Source organism: Myotis yumanensis, unplaced genomic scaffold (genome assembly GCF_028538775.1).
Source record: "Myotis yumanensis isolate MYYU_CA2020_CCGP unplaced genomic scaffold, mMyoYum1.0.hap1 SCAF_5, whole genome shotgun sequence".
Taxonomy (NCBI): Eukaryota; Metazoa; Chordata; class Mammalia; order Chiroptera; family Vespertilionidae; genus Myotis; species Myotis yumanensis.
The window spans coordinates 74,559,994-74,585,849 of record NW_027223756.1 but is presented as its reverse complement, the minus strand read 5'-3'; the positions used below and the strand labels follow the sequence as shown (position 1 = coordinate 74,585,849).

At 42.7% G+C, this 25,856-nt stretch overlaps 1 protein-coding gene across 5 annotated transcripts in view; it reads left to right on the top strand.

The window, feature by feature from the left end:
* Positions 1–25,856, top strand: part of EXTL3 (exostosin like glycosyltransferase 3) — a 119,020-nt gene that overhangs the window by 54,500 nt on the left and 38,664 nt on the right. For 2 of the 5 annotated variants that reach the window (XM_070415519.1, XM_070415523.1), the window contains exons 1-2: positions 7,425–7,513; positions 24,292–24,383. The gene's annotated coding sequence lies outside the window, so the exon portion shown is untranslated. Of the gene's footprint in view, positions 1–7,424; positions 7,514–24,291; positions 24,384–24,723; positions 24,757–25,856 lie in introns of those variants that run through there. The other 3 variants (XM_070415520.1, XM_070415521.1, XM_070415522.1) reach the window with 2 other exon arrangements.

Here is a 25,856-nt window from a genome sequence, read left to right as displayed (position 1 = left end):
ATATTTTTATTTGGTTCCATTTTTGACCTGAAGCACAACATTTGCAAGGCTGAATGCTCGAGTTGAAGAGATTAATATTTATTTTGCTTTGGGATTGACTGGGTCCCAGTAGAATCATGCTTTCACCATGGAGGCTGAGAAATAATTTTGAACAATATTTAGGAAAATAGAGAAAAAATTTCTCTTCAATACAATCTTGTTGCAAACATCCATGAGTTGGTTAAAAACCTACACATTTTTCTTTTGAAAATCTGGTTGCTAGAAACTACAAAAGTTGTTGTTTTTTAAATTCCACATGTTATTAAGATATATATATATTTAAAAGTTTTTAGCATGATTACTTTTTGAATCATGATTACTTTCAGTTTTGATTTTACAGCCAAATTGGTTAAACTGAGAAGTTAACTGATGTTCTTTAAATACTTCTATGACATCTTGCCAATTTTCAGTTGGAATGCCTTGTTTACATGAGATGTTTTTAAGTAAAAGTAGTGAGCAGTTGATGTTTTGAAACTATGGCTACCTTTTTTTGGCGACAGCCCTGCAGTCATAGAGCTGCCTATATATATGACATTGGAACTCAGCCATCAACACTCGCATAATTTTCCTTCTTTTCTCTGATTATAGCTCTCATTACACTGTTCTTCAGTCAGACGTGCCATGTTGTGGCATGTTGTGTCTAACTGAACACATTTTAGCTACTCACTGGCAGAATGTAGGGTAAATGCTAGGTGCCTCTATGGTTGCCTTTGGGAACATTTGTATCTTTTTAAAAATATATATATATTATTGATTTCAGAGAGGAAGTGAGAGGGAGAGAGAGAGAGAAACATCAATGATGAGAGAGAATCATTGATCGGCTACCTCCTGCATGTCCCCTAGTGGGGATCGAGCCTGCAACCTGGCCATGGGCCCCTGACCAGAATCGAACATGGGACCCTTCAGTCTGAGGGCTGTTGCTCTAGCCTCTGAGCCAAACTAGCTAGGGCAGGAACATTTGTATCTTTATTTGGAACTTCTAGGAGCAAGCTTAGGAAATTTTGATGACATTTTTAATAACTACTGATCATCAAATGTGATTGCCTCTGCAAAGCTGTGCTGAAATGGTGGGCAGAGAAGAAAAACTCACAGGGGAGAGGGCTCTCAAAGGAAGAAGGTACAGATACATTATATTTCAGGGATAATAACTAATTTTTAGAATCTTAATTGGTCATTACAAATTAGGTATCTTATGTAGATAGCAGGTTTGAATCAGGCTAAGCTTCCTGATGTGAAACTAGTACAAAATTTATTTTTCACAGCCACATGCAAGGTAGTTAGTACTATGACATGAGGTGATGAGTTAACAAATCTGTTTTTGTGTTTTGTTTTGTTTTTTATCCTCATTGGAGAATATTTTTCCACTGATTTTTTTTTTTTTTTGAGAGTGGAAGAGAGAGGGAAAGACAGAGAGAAATATCGATGTGAGAGAAACACATAGATTGGCTGCCTCTTGTATGCACCCTGACCAGGGCCTGGGCTGGGGAGGAGCCTGCAACTGAGGTCCGTGTCCTTGACCAGAATCGAACCTGGGATCCTTCAGTCGACAGGCCAACGCTCTATGCACTGAGCCAAACCATCAACAAATCCATTTTTGGCAATAACCTGTGCTTTGTTTTGGAGGTGATGTTAACTGCATTATTTGCAAACCACCCAAAATGTCCTCCCTGTTGCTGGCTAAAAAACAGTCTCTTTTAAAGGGTAGCATCAAAGCCAGGACTTTCAGAGTGAGCCATTTTGCAGGCTACTGAGTGCTATCTGTGAAGCCTTACGAGGTAACGTTTTGTCTTTTTGGTGTTGGTGGACCAACAGGAGGAGTAACCTTGGAACTCTAATCCTGAAATTGTCATGCATTGTTCTAATTATAAGCCACAGATTGCTCAGTCATTTATGTATAGTAAAGATCTGGCATAGTAGCTGTCAGCTCTTTCTTTTAAAATCAAAGCATTAGAGGTAGACAAGTTCTTATCAACTTAAACTCGATGATGATTCCTGAATCACACTTTTTGAAGGTTGCTGGGGGTCACCAATGGCTTGGTTGTTGTAATTGATCTAGAAAGACTTGCTGAGTGGATTGTGGGTCTAGCTAGCAGCTGTCACCACGAAAAATGACCACTGGCATCTCCCTCCCTAGGACTTAAGTAACTTTTATCAGTTTCTCCTTCCATAGGACTAACACCCGCTTCTGGATAGTCACATTTTTGGGAAGAATGGATAATTGGTGAGGACCCTGTAAGAGAGCGTTTTGCTTAAATCTTAAAATAAACAATTTCCTGGTATAAGAACCGTCTTCTTTAATATGATTGGTCGCACTATATGCATTTTATATTTCTTTAACATCTCTAACTCAAACTATAATTCCCTTGTGAAAGAAATGCTTACCAACCTATGTAGACAGCCCATCTTTTAATCTTTTGTAAACTTTTCTACATTTGAACTCATCTAAAACAAAATCAGATGCCTTAGTTAAATCCATGAATGCAACACATAATTCGCATTGCCATTTCCGGCATTTCTCTTGCCTTGCAAGTTGTTGAAATTTCAGGCTCTGGAGTCAGACTGCCTGGGTCCTAATCCTGGCACCATCATCATCAGGTATGTATGGCAAGTTCCTTAACTGCTCTGGGCTTCAGTTTTCTCATCTGTGAAGTGAGAATCGTTACTGTGTAGGGTTCTTTTAAGAACTAAATGAAATAATATATGCGACAAACAGAAAGCTATTCATACAAGCTTAAATAAGTCAGGTTTCAAAAAATAATTTCACTTATTTATTTTGACCGGCCAGGCTCAGGCTCCCCTGTGACAGCTGGAACACATGCCTGTAACTGGAAAATGAGCATCCTTAGAGGCTCTCCCTCCATCTCCCTCGGCCTGGTTAGTCCCCTTCTGTATGTTGGCTCTATTTTCTGCAGACCAGCTTTCTTGGCTTATCACTGGGCATGTATCCAGAATTTCCTTCCCCAAATCTATACAAGTCATTAGATGAACCACTGTCCGTCGCCTGACTCGGCTTTACAGTGTCCCGCTCCCAAGTTCCCAGATGAGAGGAAGCCCAGTCAGCTGGGGCTGGAGGGGAGGAGGCCATGGGTAGGATGGGGGCTCTTTCCAAAGGCTGATGGTGCTCAGGGCCTCTAAGAAGGTGGTATAATGGTGGGGGTGGGGATGGAAATAATTGGCAACTCAATGATAATCATGGTGGCAGTGTTCAAGGGCGATTAAAAGCCCCTTGCTTTGACCATTAATTATTTTTAAATACCGTTTTATTGAAGGATAATATATCTCTAGAGAAGGACACATATGGCAAGTGTACTCTTAATGATTTTGACAAACTGAACATGCCTGTGTAACCACTCCCCAGCTCAAGAAACAGAATTACTAGCACCCATGTGGCTCCTTTTACTCCCCTCTGGTCACTACTCCCTAAGGGTAGTTTTGCCTGTTTTTCATATTTTATATTAGTGGCATCATACCCTACATACTTTTTTGTGAGTGGCTGGTTTCTTTTGCTTAACATCGTTTGTAAGATAAATCAATATTGTATATATTTGTGGAGCTTTCAGTCTCATTGCTGTATTCCATTGTGTGGATACACTATACTTGATTCCGTCTACCGCTGACGGACATTGGGCAATTTTCTGTTATTGTCTATTCCTAATGGTGCTGCCATGAACTTGTTTTGTTGAATATGTATACATTGCTACTAATTATGCATATTATAATATGTATAACATTATACATATTATATATATGTAGGGTGTGGTGAATTATCTTTCATCACATGTGATTGAATTGATTATCTCTTGTGGATGAATATTGTTATGCATTTTATCTGGTGATTTCTTACCATTTTATGTTGTGACTTTCATGATAGAGCAGGGTATTATTTTAAACATTTTGCATACATGAAAGAACCTTGATATATTTTGGTAGGTGCTCAACGGTTTGTTGATGGAATGAATGAACAAATGGGTGAATGTTGTATGGCTACAGAGACATACACACAACTTATTTTTCTGAGAACAGGCTCTCTATACGGAGCGGTTCCAATAGCCATGTTTAGAGAAGGTTGACCTGCTGGTTCGCCTAAGCTCATTGATTGAAGGATGGACAGGAGACCCAAACCAGGCCAATCATGTCTTTTCTGGGAATTAAAAATCTGTAACTAAGAAAGAGATTGGGTACTGCTGAGTCCCTATGACTGTGCTCTAGAGCAGTGGTCGGCAAACCGTGGCTCGAGAGCCACACGCGGTTCTTTGGCCCCTTGAGTGTGGCTCTTCCACAAAATACTGACTTCTGCGCATGGGCCACGAAGTTTCAATCGCACTGTACGTGCGCACCCGCACGTGGTATTTTGTGGAAGAGCCACACTCAAGGGGCCAAAGAGCCGCATGTGGCTCACGAGCCTCGGTTTGCCAACCCACGGCTCTAAAGGGAAGAGCCCATAGGCTCCTGCTGTTTGGTACCAAAAGCACACTGGTTTGTTTTTTCTGCTTCCTTGAAGCAGATACATATCTACATATATGACTGTTAAAAAACAGTGCAAGGTGATACCTCGATGTAGGATTAAAACGAGACAATGCCAATAAAGGTTTTCGCGTATTCCCTGGCAATTAAGTATTTATAAAATATGTATTAATAGGGTGATGATGGGATGATGCCTGCCTGCAGCTGGCAAACTGGCGGAGTGTGGCAGTGAGGGATCTGCTTAGAGGAGATGATGATGCAAGGAAGCTGATTGGAATTGGCAAGGAAGAGAGTGTGGAGAGGAAAAAGAAGGTAGCCCAAGTCCTGCCTAGTTGGAGATACGAACCCTGTGAGCTAGAGCTGTTTGACAGGAAGAAGCAGCAGGAGAGGACAGGCTCACAGATACAGAGGAGGCAGAACGTGGTCAGCAGCAGCAACCAGGGCTCCAGTGAAGTTGAGGGTACAGCAGATTTCGGATGAGTACCCTTTTTCTTCCTAAAGCTTGGTTATCGATAGAATCAAATAATTGACTTAAGGACCAGCCGTGTGTTAAGTATTTCGGATGTATAAGAAGACTTTTAGGCTGGGTCCTTTAGGTAGCAGCTATCTGCAGACTCTCTCTTGCACAGTGTGGAGATGAACCATCACCTGGTGATTCTTACTGTGGCTTCTGTGGAGTCTGCTCCCATACTGCCTGATTTCTGCCTGCTGCACAGATCTCTGGAGGAAAGCCAAGAAGATGAACGAGAGAGAGAGAGAGAGAGAGAGAGAGAGAGAGAGAGAGAGAGAGAAAGAGAGAGAGAGAGAGAGAGAGAGAGAGAGAGAGAAAGAGAGAATGAATTACAGAGACATACACACAATTTAGGCTATTCATTGTATTGGCAACCGTTTTCCCCATTTTCATCTCTTGGAATGTTTTTGATTTGTAAAAATTTGCTTCCCTCTCTCTGACTTTCCTCAACAAAAAGGGGTTGTTTTTGTACACATGTGATGGTGGTAGGACTTTAAGTTAGGTCCCTGGTCGGCAAACTGCAGCTCGAGAGCCACATGCGACTCTTTGGCCCCTTGAGTGTGGCTCTTCCTAAGCCTTAGGTGTACCCAAATTAAGTTAATAACAATGTACCCACCTATATAGTTTAAGTTTAAAAAAATTTGGCTCTCAAAAGAAATTTCAGTCGTCGTTCTGTTGATACTTGGCTCTGTTGACTAATGAGTTTGCTGACCACTGAGTTAGGTCATAGAAATAAAGGGGAAAGGAGAGCAGAGAGTGAAGTGTGAGGGGAAAGAAAAATATAAGAGGGGGGAGTAAGGAGATGTCAGGAAGGAGAGAAGAAAAAGCATCAGAAAGAGGAGGGACTGGTGGGAATGGAAGATGAAGGGTGCACTCTGGAAAACAGGTTGCTAGGTACATATATTTTTTTTTGATGCTTATTTATTTTAAAATACATTTTTATTGATTTCATAGATGAAGGGAGAGGGAGAGAGAGATAGAAACATCAATGATGAGAGAGAATCATTGATCGGCTGCCTCCTGCACGCCCCACACTGGGGGATCAAGCCCGAAACCTGGGCATGTGCTCTTGGCTGGAATCGAACCCAGGACCTTTCAGTCCACAGGCCAATGCTCTAGCCACTGAGCCAAACCAGCTAGGGCAACTAGGTACATATTTTGAAGTTTTGTTTTGCAAATGGAATCCTTAGTTCAAACTGTCCCCCGTGGGACACTAAGCAGTCCTCCGTGTTTTGTTGGCCTCCTGGCTAGAGCATGGGTCTGGGCCCCACCAAAAAGGGTGTGTGGATGGGCTGTGGCAGTGGAGGAGCCCGGCTCTGGGGTGCATGCAGTCTGTCTAGAGCAGCAGACCACCCAGGCACAGGGATGGCAGCCAGCTTCTCCAGGTCCTGGTGTGGTTTGGGTTCCCTGGTGACAAAACCCTGGAGTAGAAGCCCTGCCCCTTGGGCATTAAAAACGTGTAAGAAACATCACGTTCATGCAGATTTGAGCTTAGATTATATTGCAGTTATAGATTTTAAAGAATGGTTTTAACTCATTCTTGAGTTAACAGGAATGACCAGGTGTGCCTTTTAGGATTGGTCAGAGTTCCCTCGCCCAACCCCATTGGTTCGGTTAAGTCTTGCCCTGGCTTTGCAAGCGTGGAAGTGGACAGTCACGCGGTCGCTTAGGACTGGAGAAAAGGTCACAGGGGTTGGCTCTAAATATTTCAAATGGTTCCTCTCCGTTTTGGTTAATTATTGCCACACGACTGGGTTAAGGTTTATTGGTTTTTTTTTTTTTTTTTTTTTTTTTTGCAAAACTCCGGTATTTCTTTCCTAAGCATTCAAGCCGTGCAGCCTTTTGTCTTGTGGTTAAGTATTCAGTGTTTCAAAACTCCCGACCATCTCTGGAGCCCAGCCAGCTCATTGAGGGAGGCCTTTTCAACGGGGCTGGGTTTATCTTTAGGCTAGAATTTCACGGGGCCGGCGGCCGCGGCTCCGGAGCGGAACCCGTTCCAGAGCAGCCGGCAGCCTTCTCCGCACTCCCCGGACGGGGTCTTCCGAGGGAGCCAGGGACGCCGGGAGGGCGCGGGTCTGAGCTCCCGGCCCCGCACGGCCTTTCCCCGCTGGCCCCGGTCACCCGCGGCGTCCTCCTTCCCGCCGCGTTTCCCACAATCCCCCGCGGGGCCGCCGCTCCCGGGCCGGCCAGTCCCGCATCCGAGCGGAGCGGAGCGCAGCGCAGCCGAGGCCCGGGCGGCCCTTCGGGCGCCGCCCGGAAAGTCTCGAACGCCGCCCGCTCCGCGGCTCCCGAGCGCCCGGGTTCGGCTGTTTCCGGCCGGCGCACTTCGCACTTCGGCAAGTTCCGCAGTCACTTGTCGGAAATGGCTGCCGGCCGGCAGGGGGAGCCGAGGGGCCGGCGCGGCCTGGAAGGCGGGCGGCAGGCGGCGAGAGCGGCTTTTGGGAACCCGAGTTTCGCACGGGCGGCGGCAGCGGCGGCTCGTCCCTGAACTGGAAGCCGGTAGGACTCCTGGCGGCGGGAGCCCGGAGAGGCCGGGGGCGGCGGCCCGGGAGGGGCTCGTGGTAGGGACCTGGGGGCCGGCCCCCTGCGCAGGGCACCGCGTCTGGCCGCGCTGGGGCCGCCGGAGCCCGCGGAGGCTGCTGCCTGGCGCGGGAGGAGCCTGCGGTCTAGGAGTAGGCCTTTCCCAGGCGGCTCGGGCCCGGGGAGGGGACCCCCAGGGCCTCAGCCACGGGCGAGGAGGGTTAGCCGGTCTCGGCGGGGCTTTAAACACGCCCTCCCCACCCCCGCACGCCCCCTGCAGCCCCGGTTTGGTGGCCTCCACCCACTTCCATTCCCTTTTCTGAGAGCTCGGCTTCAGCTGTGCAGCCTCATCTGCGCTTTAAAGCCCTCCCCCCCCCCCCCACCCGCATCGTCTACCCCCCTCATTTGTCCAGCGGCTTGTGTCGAGCATCTGCGGTCGCTGAAGGGGCTTTCCCCACGGCCCCCTCCTGGGCTCCCTGTGCGCACACTCCCACATCTGCTCTGCGCTGCATTCGGACCGGCGCCTGCAGCTGCTCTTCCGCAGGCTCCTTTTCGCCAGGCTCACCCCCTTTCCTGGTGAACAGCCACTTCCTGTGCTCGGGTCCAGGTGCTGCTGGGGCAGGAGCATCTGGGGCTCTGGGGCCCAGGCCCGGGCTCTGGGGCGCTGGGCCTGGCGCCGCTGGGGCAGGAGACGGGCTGCGGAGCGCATGTTTGCGCTGCCGAAACCCTGGCCGAGCCCCCGACCCGCGCCGCCGGGGGGTAGTCCTGACCCGGACCCTCCGGAGACTGGCACGGCTGCCACTCTGCAGCCAGGGAGTTCACCTCTTCTCCACGATGAGCCAGTGTTTCAGTTCCTTTTTAGACATCTGCGGCGACCAAAGGACTTGGGTTTGGTGGATCTCTCCCCTTCACCTGGACTTTGTCTTCTTTCCTTTTCAAAAATTCCAAGGGCTTCAGCAAGTCCTCTTGGTGGGACTCCTGAGGAGGAGGGAATCGGAACAGCACATGCCCGTTTTTGCTCCCTCCGTGTGTGTTACTGAAGAGGCATCTGTAGCATTTCTTCTTACTTCGTGCTGTTCTTCCAATGTAGGCAGGTTCACGTTGGAAGGCTGGGCTCCCCGTGTGTTCTTTTGTTTTTACTAAAAAGTCTTGGTGTGTTACCGTCATGTAGACCGTCTACATTTCCTCCTGTTTTGCGCGGCAATTAGTCTTGATTAGCACTGCAGTTATCAGAGAGCTCTGGGATGATAACCTGTGGGGCCTTGATAGTCTTGAGTAGAAGCTAAGCATTCTCAGCAACTGACTTAGCAGGGGGACTTTTCAATTTTTCATGATGAAAGAAAAGCTATCTTCTTAAACTCTTACTTGCTGGGTTAAAAATACCTTATCCTGTGGGGAGCCAGAGGAACCCTCATAAGTATTCAGAAGTATGTAGGCAACTAGCTTAGATGCTTTCTGGAAAGAGAATCAGAATCGTGGACCTTCAGCGTACTTGAAACATTAGTTATTTATCACCCAAAGATATGGTTGATGCTCTCAGGAGGCATACGTACAAACCAAAAGGTTGACAAGCATCTATGTTCACCCCCCCCCCCCCCCATTTTCCAGAGGGGGGGTGATTGGCATTAGATGTTTGGTGTGTAGTTGGAATCTCTCAATGATTAGGCCTCAGAAAAGACTAGAAGTAAACAGGCTAGAGAGAAATGTGTCAGGGTTAACTCTGAGAAATGGAGTTCTAAGAGAGTGGGGAAAGTTCAAAGGATGGCTTGGCAACCAGCAGAAGAATGGATGTGTACTAGATAAGGACACGCCTTTTCCCTCAGGACACTGGGCTAGCTATTGAGTGAAAAGTCCTTGAGGAGTGAGCTGTAGGGGTGTGAGGTGGTGGCGGTGGTGTGTGTGTGTGTGTGGGGGGGGGGGGGGGGTGGGGGGGGAGGGAAGGGGAGGGGGCAGGGGTTCCTATCTGAGGTGAGACTGGTAAGTAGTCCCCTGGTGGAGGGTTGGAAATACTGCCTGAAGCAATAGTAGAGTTAGGCATTAGAGAAAAAAATGAAGATCCCTCCAGATTTGTTGTTGGCACAGATTTGGGTGTCTTTGCATGTAGTTATTTTTCAGAGTGAGGTAAGGAATAGGAATCATTCGTAAAGTCCTAAAAGTGTGTACTAATTTCTCCTGGATATTAAGTTTAACTTGGAAAACTTCATATTAATTCAACAATTGTCTTAACATATTTATTTCCATTTTATTTTTGTTTTCTCTTAATTTTTGGTAACTTTCTTTTGAAAATCTGTAATAATAGAATAACTTAGGGGAAAGAAAGGATTTTTCACATATTTGTAGGTTCCATGAAAGTGGTGGGGCTCAGGCAGAGTGAGTTTGAGAATTCAAGAGGGACAGGGTTAGGCTCACCTATAAGCATCATCTTTTTCTACCTGAACCAGCCCACATTTCTTGTACAGTTAGAATTTTTCAGATCTCTTTGGTGATGTTACTAGGTGGAAAAGAAGCAGGATTAAAATTTTTGTAATCTCGAGTGTATAAGAGGTATATGGAGACTCCATTTAGTGACATAAGTACCGCCCCTACACGTAGGCCATAATGGTTAGTGTAGAATTCTGCTCACATGCACCGATATGACCCATTAGAATCCCAGGGATGGAGCCATAGAAAGATGAATTATGTCTCAGCATTCAGCCACCTCTGTGGTTTATAACCTGAGAGTATTTTTACAGAAAAGTAGGTAAACTTTTTCTGTGAAGGGCCAAATAGTAACTGTTTAGGTTTGCAACTATTCAGCTCTGCTGTTGTAGAGTGAAAGCAGCATCGTATACGTAATAAGTATAGACAGTACATATATGCATGTAATCCTTAACAGAATGAGCAAGGCAGCTGGCTGTGTAGTATAGGCACCTCCTCAAATACATGTCATTACTTTTGTTTATTTCTCCATTTGACTGTGCCCAGTACCTTTTAGACTGGTCAGTGACATTAATGATTAACATCCTGGATATTTGCTTTAGTGACTTTTTCTTTGTTATCTTATCTTCTTATATTGTTGTCATTTTAACCCACTTCTCCAACTTCATTTTAAACTTTTTTTCCAACAAATATTTGATACACTGAAGGAGGAATAAAAACATGAATTAAGTTGAAAATATGCCATTAGCCTGTGTATGATAAGAGAGATAAGACATAAATATGTGGTGATGGTATATTACAATGTCTTAGGTTACTGTAGTTCTTTTCCATCATATAGTACTTTCATATAATTTTTTTCATGTAGATTTTGATCTTTAACTCTGAGAAATAGGCTAAATGTTACAAATTTTTTTCTTTTTTAATTCTTGCCCGAGGATATTTTCCCTCTGCTTTTAGATTGAGTGGGAGTGGGGAGGGAGGAAGAGGGGTGGGGAGAGAGAGAGAGAAACATGTGAGAGAGAAATATCATTGGTTGCTTCCTACACATGCAGCCCAGGTGCTTGCCCTTGACTGGGGAATGGAACCAGAGACCCTTTGGTGCTAGGGTTGCTGCTCTGACCACTGGGCAACACCATCCAGGGCCAAAATTCCTTTTTTTTTTTTTTTTTTTTTTTTTTGAGGTCAAGAAAGGTAGGAAAGAAAACTGAATCTTGGGGAGACTTAATTATTTTACCAGGCTAGATGTAGTAAGTGACAGAATTCTTGAACTGACCAATAATATTTACTGGCCTGTCCCTATTTGAATACTTACAATGACGTGGACCTCCCTGGACAAACCCTTTCTAATTTGTAGACTAGTTTTTAGGAGGCTTCTCCTTATTGAGCTGCAGTTTGCCTCCACGATGGACACCTTTCAGGGCCATATAGACAAGTCTATTCATATTCTGTAGTAAAGTTCTTCAGATGTTGGAGATTAGCCATCATGTCTCTTCTTTTCCTAGGGCTTCTGTTCCTCAGGCTAAATATTTCCATTTCCTTCTGATGTTTCTTGTTTTACAGTTTCAAATCCCCTCACCAGCTTCTTAGTCCTCTGTCCTCCATTTACTTTGTTAATACAGTATTCAGCATACAGTGTCACCTAAAAGAGTACAGCGTAGACAGCAACCTTAACTCCTTCATTTTTGACACTATACTTTGTTTAAAAAAAACACAGAAAAATAAGGTGGTAGTTTTTGTTCTTAACAGTCATGTATTCTTGACTCACTGAAATTATTGTCAACTCAAGCCATAACTCTGTGTGTGCATGTATTGCTGTTAAACTAAGTCATTTCCATGTACGTAGTTTGTGGACCTAAGTGTTGAAGTTTGCCTTTCTGTATGAAATTTTATCTGTTTAGATATTCCACATTCCAGAAATCTTTTTTGTTTCCTGGTTGTTTTTTTTCCAGCCTTGACTCTTCCTCGCATGATTTCTTTTCTTTATTTCTGAAGTAGAGCTGTAAAATACAGTATGAAAACACTGTGGCTTAGAATGGAGAAAATAGTTGATGAGGACCCAAACCTTTATTAATGTATTCAATGGAAAATTAAGGGGTGGGAGCTTTCAAGGAAGGCACTGTGCTTGAAATCTTAGAGGTGAAACCAAAGGAATAGCCTTGGGAATAGCCTTGTTGCCTTGAGTTGGGATGTGGGTAATGTTTTCCCCCCAATACAACAGATTTGTATGTGCTTTCTGTGTGCAAGGCAGTTGTAAGTCAGTGGTGTCCTAGAGGATCTTTGAGGTCGTTTAGTCCAACCCTTTATGAGTTAAAAAAGGATAAGGAGTATGTGAGTCAAGAAGGACAAGGAATTGTGAAGTTAGGGAGTCTGATGAATCAGAAGGATAAAGGGATGGCAAAGCTGAAGCCTCAAGTTGAAGTCACCCACAAAGGATGAAGTAGGATGCCAGAGCCATAAAGATGATTTATATATGGCTTAGCAAACTTTCACTTCATTTTTCTATCTCATTTAGGGTGGGTGGTTTAGGGCACTAATGACATCAGTTATAGAATGCCTCCATAGCATAAAATAAAAGTCACATTTTCTTGAGAAGTAGGTACCTTAGAGAAATTACAGTTTACTCCCTAGATACTTTGCACATCAAGTAGGACAATCCATCTGAAGACCTTAGTTTAAAAAAAAAAACAACTCTGCTTTTATTTCTTCCCTTACATATTAGTCTGTATTTTTCACTTAATATTATATTGTGAACATTTTCCCTTTTTATTTAAAATGATTGAAAATAAATCATTTTGACAGCATGATAGTCATATTAATGACATGCATTTGTCATACTTTACATTTAACCTTGCTTCTAATTCTTGGATGTTTATAATCCTTTTGGGTAATGTAAAGAATATAGTGGTGATTAAATCTTTGTAATACACATCTTTGTCCACATAGAATATATTCCTAGAAAGTGAAATTGCTGGGTTGAAGATAGCAACATTTTAAAGAGTTGTTACAAGTAGCAAATTATTTTTCAGTTTATCTTCCTACTAATCCTATATAATAAAAGGGTAATATGCAAATTGACCCTAACGGCAGAATGACTGGGAATGACCAATGGCTATGATGTGCACTGACCACTAGGGAGCAGACGCTCAAGGCAGGAGCTGCCCCCTGGTGGTCAGTGCGCTTTCACAGGGGGAAAGCCACTCAGCCAGAAGCCAGCTCATGGCTGGCCAGTACAGCGGCCGTGGTGGGAGCCTCTCCCGCCTCCGTGGCAGCCCTAAGGATGTCCAACTAATGGCTTAGGCCCACTTCCACAGGGGGAGCGGGCCTAAGCCATTAGTTGGACATCCCCTGAGGGCTCCTGGGCCGCCAGAGGGATGTCTGACTGCCAGCTTAGGCCTGATCCCCCGGGGAGCGGTCCTAAGCCGTCAGTTGGACACCCCCTGAGGGGTCTCGGACTGTGAGAGGGCACAGGCCAGGCTGAGGGATACCCCTTTCCCCCCCAAGTGCACGAATTTTCATGCACTGGGCCTTTAGTACAGTATAAAAACACCTGTTACACTCCAGCTGCCAGCATAGTACACACATATACTGTGCCTTGTTACTAATAAGTGGTATACTTTGTAATGTTTTAGTGTGAATATCCTTGAAGCCAAATATTTTTCTCATTCGTGATTTTTAAGAGTAGTTTCTGGAAATGGAAGTGTAGGGTCAAAGGGTAGGCAAAGTTTCAGGGCTTTTATTACTTATTGCCAAATTGTTCTCCAGAAAGGTGTGCCAGTTTTCACTCCCAGCAGCAGAGTGTAGGAAATGTTACCCTTGCCCCTTGGGTAGACCACATATTTAAATTTTACAATTCTTTATTGATTTACAAATAGAAAATGTCACTGTATCTTGTTTCCATTTCTTTGATTGCTAGGATGACTGAACATTTAAAAATGTTTATCATTTGGGCCCCTTTTTTGGTTTAATTTCCTGTTTATTTCCTTTAATGACTGTTGTATTGCCTTCACATCTTTTAAAGTAACGTCATGCTACAAATGCTTCCCTCAGTCTTTTCATTGAATCTAAACTTTTTTTTTTTAATATACAGAAGCCTTTGATACTTATGTAGTTAAATCTGTTGAACTTCTTTTAAAAAATGGATTCTGCTTTTGCTTGGATTGCTATAAAAGTGGCTATACTTGGGATGAAATTACTTGTATGTTTTCCTTTTGTTCTTTTTATGTTGTCATTTATTACAGTTACCTCTTGAATCTATCTGGGACTTAGTTTTGGATTTGATTTGTCGTGCAGGAGTCTGACTTGTATTTTTTCCCCAAGAGCTCATTGTAACCTTATTTATTGAAAAATCTAGTGTGCTGTACTTTATTATCCACCCCCCACCCCCATTTTGGTAACTTTATTTTCACATAATTTAACACTTATGATGAAGTTATGATACAGCACAGCTGTAAGAACAACAAGACTGGAACTGCTCAATAGTGTTACAGCTCAATTATGAAGCATCACAGCTGCCAGGCAGCATTGGCCCAGGCCCCTCTCTGGCTAGACAGCTCTGCTTTGGTTTGCTCCACTTCACTCTGCCCTGCTCCGCCTGCTCTGCTCTGGTCCAGCAAGATGTCTTTGGTGTTTCATCTTCGGTGTTTCAACTTCAGCCAGGGAAAGGCAGTCTGCGTGCAAGGGGAAAACGTGCTCTCTGAGCCAGAGGGCAGCTGACTAATATAGATAGAAGGCCCCACTCCTAGACCCTGATTGATCTGTCCTCATGCTAATGAGGACTCAAAATCCTCACAGTTTGGTACAAAAGGCACTGTCCTGATTCGTCAGAATGGAGCTATTCTGATAGGTAGGTGAAGATGCTGACGGAAGATATAGCTGTGCAGCTTCAGGTGGATGGGAAGTCTCAGTCCTGTTGGTTCCAGGAACTCCTTAGTAAAGGCTGGTTAAGATGTTAGGAGCATAGTGCAGGCAGGCAGTTCAGTGTAGGTTTTCTCTCTGAAGTGCAGTTTGCTGGAGAGGCCCCTCTTTAGAAACAGCTGCTAGGCTCTGAGACCAATAAACTCACCAGGAGCCCTTCTTAGTAGGTATCTTCTTTCTCAGGGCCCACAATATATAATTTTTATACCCTGTTTCTCATCAACCTTTTACCAATGAATTTTAATATCCAACTAGATGCCTGGTGCATGAATTCATGCACAGATGGGGTCCCTCGGCCTGGCCAGCAATCGGGGCTGATGGGGGGGGGAGGTTGGCTGTGGGAGCGCACTGACCACCAGGGGGCAGCTCCTGCATTGAGTGTCTTCCCCCTGGTGGTTAGTGCACGTCCTAGCAACCAGTCGTTTGGTTGCTTAGGCTTTTTTATATATAGATGCTGAATCTTTCCTGCAACAGTTATTAATTTGATGGCCACTAAATGATAGCTTTAAAATATCTCCATCTGCCATTCCTATGTTTATTAGGTGGAATTCTCCAAATGAATACTTTTTTCCTTCTCTCTCTTTATATAATCAATCATTTATTTCTGTATGAATACATGGTATCTCATTTATTGGGAGATAATTTGTTGGTAGTACTATTTATTTAGATAGCTAAAGTGTCCCAGATTTATCCAGTGGCAGCTGGATTCCTTTAAACTGGACCCAGTGTCCTTTTTTCCATATGCCCTACTTTTTTTTTTTTTTTTTTTTTTTTGAGTACATCGTTGCTTTCTGGCAAAAGAAGATTTTTCAGGCTCATTTTTACTTTATTTGTCTAGTCCTGAAATCAGCTGCTTATTCAAGGAATCTTATTAGATCAGGTATTCACACTGATACCTCCAGTTCAATGGAACACTACAGGTGTTATTCTAATCTTCCTTCGCTTCTAAATCTGTAAGACTTTAGCAGTGAGAAAACCATTTTTATCTTCTGTCCAGAATAAACTCTCCATATCAGCAACAAGGCTTTCTATCTTTCATGTGTTCACTGGAGCATAGTGTGCTGTACTTTGAAGTGACTGCAGCAAGATAATATTTTTCTTTTTAAATATATGTTTTTATTTTTATTTTTTTAGAGAGAAAGAGGGAGGGAGGGAGGAAGGGGGTTAGAGAGAGAGAGAAAGAGAGAGAGAGAGACATCGATGTAAGAGAGAAACATCTATCGGTTGCCTCCGTAGGCACCCTGACCGGGAACCGAATTCACAACCTGGGCATTTGCCCAGGAATCGACGTATGAGACGATTCTCAACTAACTGAGCCACAATGGCCAGGCCAATATTTTTCTTAATTACAAAAATAATACCTGCTTATTTTAAAATGAATGAAGACAAAAATGAGTTCTTTAAGTAAACAAGTAGTAAATATGTGAGTAGCAGGGTACAGGTCAGTTAGACCTGGATTTGTATCTGGGCACCTCAGTTTGTTTGCTGTAGGGCCTCAAACAAGATTTACCTAGCTCAGTGATTCACTCTTCTTTATCTGTAAGTGAAAGAACAATATCTACCCCCAGATGGTTGATGTGAGGATTAAATGAGATAACATACGTAAAATGTGTTATCGCAACTACATTATAAATACAGTTATAAAAAGTGGAAAATCCCTCCTACTCCCCACATCTTCCAAAGATGTATAGAATAGTCTGTAGACATCCTATATGAAAAAGGTATATTGCAGTTGTCTGTAATTACGTTGATTCAGATGTCATCAATCTCATTGGAGAATGTCATTAGTTCTTTGCTAAACCAATGGTTTTGTGTTAAAGTTCTGTGGTCTGCTTTAAAATCACCTGTGGGCTTTGTCAAACTACAGGCACCTGGCCCCCCCCCCCCCCCCCCCGCACCTTTGAGAATTCTGACTCAGTTAATGTTGGGTAGATCTAGGTTTATTTGAAAAAATTCTTAGGTGAGTTGTGAATCTGAATTGTAATGAGCTAAAAGCTAACTGGAGAGACAGTAGGATTTGAATTTGTGGGATGCTATCAAACTTATGGGAAGGGAAAACAGGTAAGTGGCATAATTTTCAAACTGAGGACCTATTCTGGGAGGTGAAGCTTCTGGGTTCAGGTTCATTGTTGACTAAACAGGTTAATCAATAATCTTCGTTTACTTGTTAATACCTATATAGAACTGAGCAGTGGAAGGAATGCTTATAACTTATTGATGAGTTCCTTTTGTGTATTTTGTGATTCGTTTGCTATTGGCATTTGTGGAACATCTTTGTATTAGAAATCTGCTCTTGAGCCCAAAGAATACCTTTTTCCTTTCCTAAATGCCCTGTAATAAGGGTAGCTTAACTCTGTGGTCCTGTGATTGCATCATAATCTTTACTCTCAACTCAGTATGTCAGCAGTTTTTCTCACCTGATTTTAGTTCTTAATTGCTGACAATTTTCTACAGACATAATTTATTGTGCTTTGACTGATTGCATTTCATAGATGTGTGTTTTTACAATTTGAAGGCAAGACACTCCACTAGCAGAAAGATTCTGACTTGCTTTATTCCAGGGGTCTGGAACCAAACCGGCAGTATCTCTGAAGTATGCCTGGTTTTATTTTACAACTAGGTTAAGTTTACCCAGTAAAGAAACTACTGTGGTTGTTGTATTATGAAAAACACATTGTTTTGCTCTCTTGTAACTTGTGAATTACATAAATACAAGTCATTCTTTATCTACAGTTAACTTTCCTGGAAAGTGCCTTTTGTTGTTTTGAACAATAGAAGTCAGAGTCTTAGGAATAGTGATAACGCTAGGAAATTTGTTTTAGTGCTTCCTGATTTTTGAACTAGGTACTGTGAAGCAGGCTCTTTGTCATGCTGAGTAGGAAATCAGGAAATGGTTTTCTTTTGGATTTAAAAAACATAACCAAACATTTGAAATATTGCTTTCAACAACCTTACTAAAATGATTTCCTGTACCGAATTATCTTTACCTAATTTGAAGCGCTTGTGGGAGTGGATGTAACAGCAACAATGTACATACAGTTCTGTAGAACCTGCATCTGGGTGGTAATGGATTTGTGCCCGTTTGATGGGCCAATATTGATTTAAATGAAAAAAATAATACTACGTATGCACAGATACACAGGTAGGTCATCGGTACACAGGCAAAGATATTTTGCTCTGAGTATATGTTTTCTCGTTTTGTTTAGTAGATGTTGATGTAAGAAACATCCAAACCTATAGAGAATTTTTATGAGTTTGAGCCAAACTGATGACAGTTGCTGGGAAGTAAAATCTCAACTGATTGAAAAAATGCTCTGGAAAATGGCAGATTTCCAGCTTATTTTATACATTAGAATCAAAGGAGGAGCCTTAAGGAAGTTTACATGAAATCCACTGGTGGTAGATTAAGGGGACAGGAGAAAGCAAAGCAGAGAAATCTTTGGGATTGGATAAAAGGCTAAATCGAGAAACACATACTTCTGTTACTTTGGTGGGTACAGGTTAGTTAATTAACATTTATAGCACATAGAGAGATGGTGTGTGGAGAATGAGATAATGCTGAGGGGTTTGTTCTGTGGTCTTGTGCTCTGGTGCAGTGGTTGTGCCTTGAGGGGTCTGGAAATGAAGATTACGCTTACATTTTAAAGGCATGTTACTCTTGCATTTAAAGATATGTTATGGAGGGATTAAAAAAACTGGTACATTTATACAATGGAATACTATGTAGCTATAAAAAAGAAGGATCTATTACCCTTTGAGACAGCATGGAGGGACCTGTAGAGTATAATGCTAAGTGAAATAAGCCAGTCAGAGAAAGACAAACTATCACTTGATCTCACTTATATGTGGAATCTAATGAACAAAATAAACTGATGAATAAAATAGAACCAGTGGCATGGAAACATGGACCAGACTGACGAATCTCAGAGGGAAGCGGGAGAGGGAGGTGGGAAGAGATTAACTAAAGAATTTAGCCGAAACCGGTTTGGCTCAGTGGATGGAGCATCAGCCTGCGGACTGAAGGGCCCCGGGTTCGATTCCGGTCAAGGGCATGTGCCTGGGTTGCGGGCACATCTCCAGTGGGGAGTGTGCAGGAGGCAGCTGATCGGTGTTTCTCTCTCATCGATGTTTCTGACTCTCTGACTCTCTCTCTTCCTCTCTGTAGAAAACCAATAAAATATTAAAAAAAAAAAGAATTTATATGCATTTCTGCATTATTTATGGATAGACAGTAGGATGGTGAAGGACTGGGGCGCAGTGGGAACAGGATGGAGGCTGATCAATGGGGCAAAAAGGGGACAACTATAATACTCTTAACAATAAAGATTAAAATAATAATAATAAAAAATAAAAGAAAAAAGTAAAGGCATATTGTCTTAGATGCAAAAAGACAATAGACAGGCTCACAAGGTAAAGATTGACCTCTGAGAAGGAACCTACAGGCCTATGATGTGACTACCTGCCATGACCCACTTAGTTAGGAATTGTTATGTTTCTTTATGGTAACTTTTGGTTTCCAAGTTTGTAAGGCCCACCAATCAGGCCTTCCCTGAGCTAGTCAGGTTTAGTATGTGGTCACTTTTTCATCCACATAAATGCTTTAATTATGAATATAGAGGTGGCTTTAGGTTTTGGAGTAGTATTGCCATGTGCTTTTAATTCATCATTGTCCATGGTTTCAGTGGAGCAGTAGTAATGTGGATAATCTAAAAGTAATTTATGCATGATGTGCCTGTGTACTGTGTTCCTTGAGTTAGTATCATAGGCATTTTTTTCATAATGACTAAGACATTGAACGTGAGAGCTTTAGAGTTAGCCTTGCTTTGATTTGAATTCAAGTTTTACTCAACGTGGATGACTTTGGACAAATTACCTAAGCTTGTGCTTTGGTTTCTTCATGTACAAAATAGGAATAATAGTAGTACCTACTTCATAGGATTGTTGTGAAGATTAACTATGTTAAGGTACATAATAGGTTTAACCTGGCACACATTAAAAATTCAGTAAATGTTAGCTATTATAATTATTTAAAATATTCAAGTCAGTTGGTTGCATTTGGGAACATCTGGAAAGTGTCTAGCTTCTCTTTTGCCCCATTTCCCTTTGTATCTTTCAGATGCAATGCATAACAGCAGTCCAGATGGAAGCAGCAATTCCCTCATTTCTTCCCTTCTGTTTTCCTTCTCTTGTCCATGGATTATTTTACCTTTGTTCAGTTCAGTTTAGTTTAGTTTTGCTTTTGTATGAAAAAAGTTATACACCTTTGTTGAAAGGCATTCACACCTAAATAAACAGAGAGCTATCCCAAATCCATTATAGGAAATTTCAATATCAGAGTGTTTTAGTTTTAAGAGAAGAAAAGTCAGTAGGATGGTTGCTATATCAAAAAACTCTTCAAAGTAAGGTCCTGTAATAATTTGCCTTTGTGATAAGGAATGTTAGAAGAGACGGCTCTGCAAAGTAGAGGAGATGATAGAGGGCGTTGGTATGTTGAGAAGATGAAGGGAGAATGTAGTATATGCAGAATTTCTGAATGGCAACTCTATTTCACTTGACTTCTCAGCTCACCACTTGGACATTTGAATTATTTGCCATTTTACCTTTCCAGGATCAGGCTTATTTTAAGCGCTTGAGTGGTTAGCAGATTAATAATTCTTTCCATTTATGAGCAGACATTATTTTTGATTAGAGAAAGAGTTAAGAGTAGGGCATCAGCCATGATCTAAATTATACATTTCTAACTGTGTACAGTATTTTGAAAATTTTTTCCCCTCTTTGCTGGGAGAAGACACTACTTTAACCTTATACTCCTAGGAGATGTACCTTTGCGGCCATGGGAATATTAAGGTCTGGATGTCTGTGTTGCTCACCATTGGAAAAGATATATCATGAGGGCGGTCAAGGCTAGAGAGGTAAATTTGAGAATTATCCATTTAGGGGGGCTAATTGAAGCTAATTGGCAAGCTACAGGGGTGGGCAAACTTTTTGACTCGAGGGCCACAATGGGTTCTTAAACTGGACTGGAGGGCCGGAACAAAAGCATGGATGGAGTGTTTGTGTGAACTAATATAAATTCAAAGTAAACATCATTACATAAAAGGGTACGGTCTTTTTTTTTTTTTTTTTAGTTTTATTCATTTCAAACGGGCCGCGGCCCACGGGCCGTAGTTTGCCCACGGCTGCTCTAGTTAAGTGAAGACAGAGAAAGAAGAGGGCAAAGGACAAACCCACGAAGGAACAACTGTATTTAAAGAGTGGTGGAACGAACCAGAGAAGGAGCTGTTGGGATGGAGAACCGAGAGAATGGGCCAGTAAAAAATATAAAATACATAACCCTGGCTGGGTAGCGCAGTTGGGTAGAGCATCATCCTAATATATCAAGGTTTCGGGTTCCATCCCCGGTCAGGGCACATACAAGAATCAATAAATGAATGCATGAATAAATGGAACTGTAGTAGGCAGTTAGATAGACATAGCAGAGCAAGGATGTTGTGCCAACAAAGCACAATGGGAGAATAAGTCAAAGAAATAGGTGAAACACCAGAAAGTTCAGTTTTATGGAAAATAAAGGGAAACACTGGGAGTTTGTAGAAAGAAGTGATCAGTGATATAATTCATTTATTTAACAGATATTTAAAGACAACTTATAGTGTGCCAGACACTGTGCTGGGTACTGGTGATACAGTGGTGATCCAAGCAGACAAGGTCCTGCCCTCAAGGATTAGGTTTTGGTAGGGAAGGTAGGTAATAAATAAATAAATGAAAAGACACTATAAAGAAAATCAATAGATCAATGCCAGAAAGTGTCTTTTAGTACATATAGACCCAGGGCAAAGCCCTGAGCGTGAAAATCTACCTCTGTAAATGGAAGGCAGGGAAAGTCCAGAGAAAGAGGCTGGTCACTTCAGTAATTAATAGAATTTATTAAGAGAACTTACATATGAGACATGTCTTGGGCAGCTGCAAGATGCAGTGGATCCCCACACTGCTTGGCAGGTACCAAAGAGTTATATAGGGTACAGGGGGAATAGCACAGGTACTAGGACATAATGCTACAAGGCACAGGAATTACTTTACATGCTTGACCACGTCAGGACAACAGCCTATTCCAGGAATCAGCACATATCAGCAGGCAAGGGAAGGGTGCTGATTAATGTCAGAATGAACATCGGTTCCCATCAGACAATATCTCTGGGGGTTTGTGGAAAGCAGCCTCCATTCTGGACCAGGTCCAGCTTGCAGGACAGGCGGTGGTCTCGCCATGGAACACTCTTTCCATAGTGTCAGGGCATAAGAAAGGCTACTTTAATGGGAATGCCAAGAAAGTTAAGGTCTGAAGGATGAGAGTCAAGTAGAGAAAACCTGAAAGGGATACATTCTTTTGAATCAGTGTTGAAATATTGGTTTCCATTAGAACATTTGTTTTCATTTCCAGCTGTTTATATACAAACTAGAGGCCTGGTGCACAAAAATTTGTGCACTCGAGGGGGAAGGGGGAGTCCCTCAGCCTGGCCTGTGCCCTCTCACAGTCTGGGACCCCTCGGGAGATAACGACCTGCTGGCTTAGGCCTGCTCCTGGGTGGCAGAGGCCAGGCCCAATCCCTAGGTGCAGCCCCTGGTCGGGCTCAGAGCAGGGCTGATTGGGGAGTTGGGGCACCGCCCCCTGTCATGCACAGAGCAGGGCGGATTGGGAGGTTGCGATGCCACCCTCAGTCACGCTCAGGGTAGGGCTGATTGGGGGGTTGGGGCACCGCCCCCTATCACACTCAAGGCAGGGTCAATGGGGAGGTTGCGGCGCCACCTCCTGTGATGCACAGAGCAGGGCCAATCAGGGGGTTGGGGCGCTCCCCCCTGTCACTCACAGAGCAGGGCCCATCAGGGGGGTTGGGGCTCCGTACCCTGTCACACACAGAGCAGGGCCCATCAGGAGGTTGGGGAGTTCCCCCCTGTCACGCACAGAGCAGGGCCGATCAGGGGGTTGAGGAGCTCCCCCCTGTCACTCACAGAGTAGGGCCGATAGGGGAGTTGGGGCACCGCCCCCCTGTCACACACAGAGCAGGGCAGATCAGGGGGTTGGGGTGCTGCACCCTGTCACACTCAGGGCAGGGCCAATGGGGAGGTTATGGCTCTACCCTGTCACACACAGAGCAGGGCCGATCAGAGGATTGGGGAGCTCCCCCTTATCAGGCACAGAGCAGGGCTGATCAGGGGGTTGGGGTGCCTTCCCCTGTCATGAACAGAGCAGGGCGGATAGGGAGGTTGTGGCCCCGCCCCCTGTCACACACAGAGCCGCAGGGCGATCAGGGGTTTTGGGCGCTGCCCCATGTCACGGTGATCCCGGTGCCGGGAGGCATATTACCCGTTTACTATATAGGATATCGGCCTGGTGCATGGGTAGGGGCTGGCTGGTTTGCCCTGAAGGGTGTCCTGGATCAGGGTGGGGGTCCCCACTGGGGTGCCTGGCCAGTCTCGGTGAGGGGCTGAGGGCTGTTTTCCGGGTGGCGAGTGACTAAAGCTCCCAACCACTCCTCGTTTTCTTTTTTTTTTTTTTTTTTATTCTGGGCCAGCTTTAGCTCTGAGGCCTCGCTGCTGAAAACATGGATACAATGTTTCGGTCCGCCTGGCTTTCAGTCCGGCTGGTTTCTGGAGTTTTGTTTACCTTCTTATTTGCAACATAGTACATAGTTGCTTAGACTTGCAGTTGAGAGGCCAGCAAGTGAGGCGGGGAACGTTGGAGTCCGTAGAAAGCAAGCCTCATGCTCCCTTCAGTGCCTGGCTGCCAGCTGCCATCTTGGCTGACAGTTAATTTACATATTCTCCCTGATTAGCCAATGAAAAGGGTAGCGGTCGTACGCTAATTACCATGTTTCTCTTTTATTACTGTAGATTGGTAGCACTAGCATTATTAGATTAAGTAGAGTCAGTTTCCAAATGACTTTTAAAAAACATTTTGTTTAGACCCTGTATTTTTGAGCTTTTAATATTCAAACATATATAAAAGAGAGTATAGTATATGATAAACCCTCATGCATCCTCATCATTTTAGTGTCAACAACAGTTCACAACTAATCTTATTTCATCTATATCTCCAAACACTTCTCACCATCCTCATCCTGTTTATTTTAAAGCCAATTCCAGATAAATTGTTTCCTCTATAAATGTCTTGGTATATACTTCTTTATTTTAGTGTTTTGATTTATTCCCTCTTAGAACATATAAATAGATAACCATATATCTGGATTGTTTATTATTAGTGCCCCTTTTCACTTAAAAGAGTGTCCCTCTTTCTTTGGACCTTAAATTCTATGGTTACCTTATTTATATAAGGGAGGCCTCTTCATAGTGGACAGTAAATAAATTCTTTAATAGACCCTTCAATATTGAATATTTTTCTAATAGCATGTCACTTTTTTACTTTCTATCAGGACAGCAAGCCCTGGAGTTCACTATATCAAGAAATTATATGCCAAAATATAATGCCATATGAGTCAGAGAAAAGAAGGATCCTAAACATATGGTAAGGAGGGAATGAATTAGTTGGACTGCCTGGATTGTGCCTTCCTTTTTTCCTCTAATCCACTCTGTCCTTGTTATGATTTCTTCATAAATGCAGAAAATATTCTTTTGAAAACAAAAAGATTTTAACATTGGAATGAGAAGGATAATGCTTTAGAAATATTAACCTCCACTCCTTTGGGATATTTGGTCAGCTATTAATTATCCAAGTTTAGATCATCCAGATTTAGCTTTTCCATGATCTATATTTTTGTTGTTGTTGTCTTTATCTCTTGCTCTACATCCTCAAGCCTTAATATTGTCATCAACTTTTATCTTTATTTAAAGGGAGAGAAGACTGTCAAACCCTTAATAGTTATACATCTTGAACAAAGGTACAAGCTATAAAGAGTGATTATCTGTGAAGTACTATTTTATACTGTAGTAGTACCCTTGCTATTTGTTTGTCTTATCTCTTAGTTAAAGAAAGTTCCATGAGATCAAGGAATTCTTTACGTTTTAAAATCTCTCATAGCTATACTTAGCATGCTTTAGACATGTTAAGAGTATGGGGTATAAACACTTTCTGGAGGGAATCAGTGAATTAAATCGGGAGTATTCAATGGCATAGCATATTATGAATTCAGTTCTAGATATGTTGAGTTTGAGGTGAAACTAAATGAAGAGCTTTGGTAGCCTGTGATAGTAAAGTTTGGTAAGAGAACAAGATTGGGAATGTTGTTTCAAGATTTATTAGGCCAAAGTACCCTCACATCCTCTATCATTTATTTTCATAGCAACACAATGTATTGTTATCTCCATACACTTATCTCCATTTTGGGAGATTAGAAAGTTGAGGCATAAGGTCTGAGCAAATCTGTCTCCAAAGGATAAGAAATAATGCCTCTCATTTCTAAGTATAATGTTCTTTTTAAAAGCCAAGTTACTATTTATATTTTAAGAAGGAGCACATGATGTCTATTAACAGATGATAAAAGAGAAGCAAGCTGGGAAATATATTTTGTATCAGGATTACTGCATCTACTGCTGGGCAAAGCTCAGAGGAGTTCTCTTCAACTCTTTTCATCTCTGAATATAACAAACTGAGTTTCTTAATAGATTTTTTTTTTAAGTAGCTCTAAAGGGGACTTTCATGTTAAGAATGAACATAGCTACCCATGGTTGGATAAGAAGATGTTTCTCCTCAACTAAAGGCGATTTCTAAGTCTAGAATAACAAAATGTTGAAAGTATCTTGGCCCTCTGTTGAATGTAGTTCATCATCATTTTATTTATTTAAAAAATATTTTTATTGATTTCAGAGAGGGAGGAGAAAGAGATAGAAACATCAATGAGATCATCATTTTATAGGGCTCTAATGCTGCTCTATATCCAGTTAAATAAGAAGGGTGTATGTTTGTGTGTAAAAATATTTAAGGATTTTCTAGAAGTGTACTGAGGGCGGGCAGGGTTGTTGAACATAATCTCTTCAAGAC